Source organism: Haliotis asinina, chromosome 1 (genome assembly GCF_037392515.1).
Source record: "Haliotis asinina isolate JCU_RB_2024 chromosome 1, JCU_Hal_asi_v2, whole genome shotgun sequence".
NCBI lineage: Eukaryota > Metazoa > Mollusca > Gastropoda > Lepetellida > Haliotidae > Haliotis > Haliotis asinina.
The window spans coordinates 23,359,499-23,365,498 of NC_090280.1; positions in this window are offsets into that span (position 1 = coordinate 23,359,499).

The window sequence follows — 6,000 nt, forward strand, 5'->3', positions numbered from 1 at the left end:
GAAGAAGGAAGAAGTTCACTGACTGAAATGAGAAATTAAAGGGATTCCACAGGAGGACAGAGGGGGACTACAGAGGTCTACAGGTCCGACGATAAAAGTACAGTTTTAGTTGTTCTGTCGCCTCAAATGCCGCCTTATACCAAGACGTCTCTTTCCTTGAAGACCCTACGATACATCGAAAAGCCCAGCCGCCGTTTCTGAACAGACCGATCCAACATTCATCAGAAGACAGCACTCTCTACCAATCACGTCGCTGCCACCCACTTCCAGCTGCAGTCGGCGTTAACGGTGTAGACGGGGGGTCAATGTCATTGCACGGAAGGAACGTGCCAGCCATACCAAGTCGTGGAAAGACTGTTCGTGTGCTGATGGCGTGTCCTAGTATTATAGCTGCCGTCCATAGTAAGGTCACGAATCTACAGACTTTCAGTTTGTGTCGTGACTCTTTCCGATCTCATAATTTCAAGCATCTTTAGAAAAAAATAGGTATCTATTTAGAAAAAACGTCGTACATTTTGGACAATTGCCTAGGACAAACCCGTGGAATTACAGGCCGGGGTTTGATGAGAGATAGTCCACATTGACATGTATATTTATTCCCGTGATTTCACGGTTTGTATAGAAAAGAAAAGTGGGAAGTTTATGCTCCAATTGTAGATTTGATCAACCATGAATGATTTTGGGAAGGATAGGAGTTTCTTCAAAAATGTTAAATGGCGTACAAGCTATATACACTCGAGAACCTTCATGTGTTAAGCCTTGATTTGACGACAGGGTTATATATCCTTAGCCATATATCTATTCTCTTTCTAAATACCATGTGAACTGAATACACATGTAAACCTAATATCTAGTTTCGTCCGGAGATGATTGAACCGTTTTCATTATGGTTTGCCGAAAGGGATACGCATTTTAAATGGGATAAAACTGAAGTGGCTGTTTTAAAACATGGTGGTATTCCCGTGAGAAGTGGCAGTTGGTATAATTGGTAAAAAATCTCTCGAGAGCGTGCCATTGTATACGTATCTGGTTATTAATTGCTTCTAATATATCATCGTGGAATAAGCATATTTGATGTGTTATTGAAAACTGGAGATATTAAAACTAACTGACCATGCTTCTCAGTCTTAACCATGTCAAAGTTCACACTGGTAACGAATATCCGGGACCAGTATCTCTAAAGCTAACAGAACCAAGGCGTTGTGCGTTTTTCTGTATTGAGTGTATATGGCCCAGGGCCAAATCCCCTACCACATATGCCTTCGTGGAATACTTGCGACTGGCCATCGATGCTTCGTCCCAACTACATGACATAATCTCAATTTCACAACAAAACAACGCCATCGTAAGTTGTTTTTTTTTTGTCTGTTAACGCGATTATCTGTGATAGCTAGAATAGAATAGAATATGGACTACAGACACAAATCAGGGAGTCTAGTAAATTCAGTCAAGTATAGAACGTTACTGTCTTCTAGTCCGAGAAATCTTTACTGTTGCTATTCTATGTTAACTTTAATCAAATGAACATATCTTTACTGTTTGTTTCCCTTTACACTAACTTCAGGTTGATGTGCAACGGTTCAGCCTTTATCGTATGGTTCATGTATTCTGCGCATTAATGTTTAAATTTGTTTATATAAGACTCTTAACACTACGTTGTTTTGTGAAAATGTAGATTCTGTGAACGTCCACAGTGGTGACGTGTAGAGTATTAATTGAACAATTATCCTGACTATTCTAGTATCTGTAACAAATCTACATGTGATGTGTAGGTCCTTTAATGGCTGATTGCTCTGTGAACATGTTGTAATAATTAATTGTAAAAGATTTTGTTAATGCTTAACCAACACACCGTTTCTTCAATGACCTCACTGGTAACGTCAAAATGGTGGCCAGATCTTGACTCATCTGTCAAGGACATATAATCGGTTGAAAAATTCCTTTTTACACCTCACAACAGAATCATAAGATGGACTATTTCCAGATTTCATTTCCTCTTAATTCTGTCGGGAGGTGCAACCATTCAATTGCAAAAAGTTGATGCATAATTCAGTCTTCTGGAAACATGGGATTACTCAAATACCAGAAGAATGAATAAAGTGAAGCAAATAGTTTCTGGTCCATTAACTAGGTAAGGATTACTCATATTGCCTCATCAGTTTCAACATAATATGCAATAATTTCATGGTGATAATTAGAACATTCTTATTTCCCTTTACTAATATGTTGTGTATGGATTTGGTATGGTCAGACCTCTTACCAAGCGAACTGATTCCCTAACTCTCTCGCACTGTACTATGACAGATATTACATAGATTTATACCAATTCCGTTTGAATTATTCTTCAAGATATTTGACACTAAAATTATTCCTATTTTGCTTCATAAATCTGATGTTTCCTGAGTTAGAGAGCGTAACAAATATACAAACCATTCACAACTTTCTATGTAGAAGCTTTCTTGGAGTGAAGGCATCGACACCAACCTACACAGTATTGGGTATATGTGGCAGAAATCCTTTGTATATTCTTACATATAAATGTTCCATGAAATTTTAAATTAGAGTATAATATATGCACAATGTAAGATAGCATATTTAGTGCAGGACATGTGGCAAGATTAAAATGTTCGCTTGAACCGGACTCTCACTCCCATCGCTTCTGCAATTCTAAACCTAGAAGTTATACTTTCTGAAAGGGTACTTTTGGCAGCATACCTCAAGTAACTAACAATTGCAAAATCCCCGAGGAAGAGAAGTGTCAAACAGGAATTAAAGACAAGAAACAGAAAGCAATGGTATTGCTAGAAGAGCATGTCTTTGATGACTGGACGTGTTAATGACAGACTGGTAAATATGTGGAAACATGAAGTAGTTGGAATAGATATTTTAAGAACCAGTATGTAATGACGTCTTCCTTCCTGGTCATTAACGATCTATTACGCACAGCTCGACTGAAAACTGTCTCGTGCCCTTGTCCGATCTGAAACCACGTACAGTTAAAATCGTTTTCTGTGCCACAGTACAGAAATACACGGCTGTATCATTTTCGAAGGGTGTTATTTTACATTCCATTTGTAACTTCAGCATTTATCATCCAAAACTGTGTACCGCAGGAGATATGGATTGTGTCAGATCAGACGACATCTAAGAGATATCGTTTTGACAGTAGATTTTCCACAAAGCCCTGACAATGATATGACGTCATGAACTCGATAACGTCAGAATGTTATGACATCGATGCACTGGAAGTCTGATGGCAGTGCTGTCTTCAGATATGTACAGTTTTCACTGAAAACTAATCAAGAATGATTTTGGATGATAAACAGAATCTCACTCTCGTGTTTCCTGATATCAATTATATCAATACCCGTTGGTAAAGGTAAAAATATCCTTGCCAATCCTCGGATATTTGTTACTTTATCAACTTGTGTTGATATATTTGATATCTGGAAACACGAGAGTAAGATTCTCTATTTTTTTACACGAGTGGTTGACTGATATCTGCATGAAACGGGTTGTTAACAGTTGTTCAAATGTCAGCTGGTGTTAAGCTACTGCTCACGATACGTCACTCCTATGACAAATACTTCCTGAGGAATACATTCTAGGCAGAGTGATACCAATACGGAAGTAGGATAGCAGTACTGTGAATTCTGCGCATTCCTGTACTATGTTCGACATCTGTTTGAAGTAATCTGGTTGATCAAATTTGCAGCATTTAAAACTAAAGTAAAACTTTTAAAGCATTTATAGAAGACATAAAAACAACGATTTAACGATTTTTAACGATTCTTATTGAATCGTGTGTGAGAGTGTTAGTCCGTGCGTGCGTGCGTGCGTGCGTGTGTGTCCGTGCACGCGTGTCCATGTATGTTGAAAATGGGTGTTATATTTATTTGAGGTGCTGACAATCAAAAGATCACAATCGGAAACCGATCTGTTACTGATGACTTATGGAATTAAGAAATTGTGGAGCCTTGGCCGACAAGCCCATCCATTTAGCTCATGTGCAAATTACCATGTGCAATCCTATTATGTGTTTAGTGTTTGATATACAGAGAAAACTAAACCATGTCCCATGTAATACCTTATTTATCAAACGAGTGAATGGTTTGGTATCTAAATCGCTTTCGCTCGTTAGATACCGATACCATTCACGAGTTTCATAAATATGGTGTTACACGGGACACAGTTTCGTATTTTAGTTATTACTCACCCAGCATTAGCAAAATAATATCGAGCAAAGCACTTCTTTACTAGGAATTCAACGAGTGTGATGACACTAAACTTTCCGAGAGTCAAGCAAGGTCTAATGCTATTGTAACCGAGGTATTAGCATTTTGACGTCATAACAATAAAACACTTTGACGCCATACGTACGCCATCACGTGATGTTATTACACAATGTGTAATAACTTTCTAAAATTACCTAACAGTGATATCTACAACGGATGAGTAATAAAATGTTGATCGGTGTGTTGAGAAAGCATAAGAGTTACATGTTTCTGATAAAACAGGTTAAAACTATTTTGATTGGAAAATTGTGTTTTCACATAATCGCTGTTCATGAAATATAACATAAGTTTCATGAAACGAAAATAAAAGGTTTTAACTTTATTACTTGAATAAGAATGTTGATGCTAAATCAGTGTTGTTAATATACTTTGATATACATCAGTTAAGCTCAGAGACCAATACCAGTACAATCCTCTGTTAAAAATGGTATCGTGGAAAACATTTCCTGTTGTTGGGTGATTAGTAAATGAAGTACTCTTGTTTTGGCAACTGAAACGTTAGCTTGTTGAGATGTTAAACTGTATAGGCTCTGTTGAAAAGTGGAGACACGTGCTGATGTGGAACTGTACTGTCAGTTTAGGTTTCACCTGGTACTGTGGTCCTCTGTTGAGGAAGATGAAGGATAGAAAGACGTGTAGACGTGGAACTGTACCGTCAGTTTAGGTTTCACCTGGTACTGTGGTCCTCTGTTGAGGAAGATGAAGGATAGAAAGACGTGTAGACGTGGAACTGTACCGTCAGTTTAGGTTTCACCTGGTACTGTGGTCCTCTGTTGAGGAAGATGAAGGATGGAGAGACGTGTAGACGTGGAACTGTACCGTCAGTTTAGGTTTCTTCTGGTACTGTGGTCCTCTGTTGAGGAAGATGAAGGATGAAAGACGTGTAGACGTGGAACTGTACCGTCAGTTTAGGTTTCACCTGGTACTGTGGTCCTCTGTTGAGGAAGATGAAGGATAGAAAGACGTGTAGACGTGGAACTGTACCGTCAGTTTAGGTTTCACCTGGTACTGTGGTCCTCTGTTGAGGAAGATGAAGGATGGAGAGACGTGTAGATGTGGAACTGATCCCGCAGGAGTCGTTCGTAATCGTATAGGGGTAAGACATCGTTGTTGGAAGCACGTGGTACATCACTGAAGTCATGGGATAATCTCTCTGCCATCACAGTGAGATATTCACCAAATCTGTAATCACAACATTACACTTATGTTACACTTGCCCATAGGTGCATGTATTTTTCTTTCAAGCAGTGTGCAACGTAAATCACCTCCTATAAACCACTTCAACTATGGTCATAGATTTCCAACACTTTTTTAGCAAATTGTGCATCAGTTACATAGATACATTTGCTACGTTCTCTGTCATTTCCACAGGTAATCGATGCCGGCGTTTATCTAAGATTTCTAAAGGTACGTTTAGTAAATGGTGTTTGACACAGAAGACAGCAACCGTTGATATGAAGATTTGTTCACTAGTTATTACGATGACTGACTCCAGCACTTAAGATAAAAACATGAAAACGTGTACCTGTTGTCCTGGTTCTCTGCAAGTAAAACAAAACACAAACTTGTACATTTCTAAACTGATCGATTCATCCAAGACTGAGCAACAGTAAAGAATTAGTCGCTCTCAGAATAGTCCATCAACATCACCAAAACCAGAACACCATAAATATGGCTTCATTATACTGATATGGGGAATCGAACC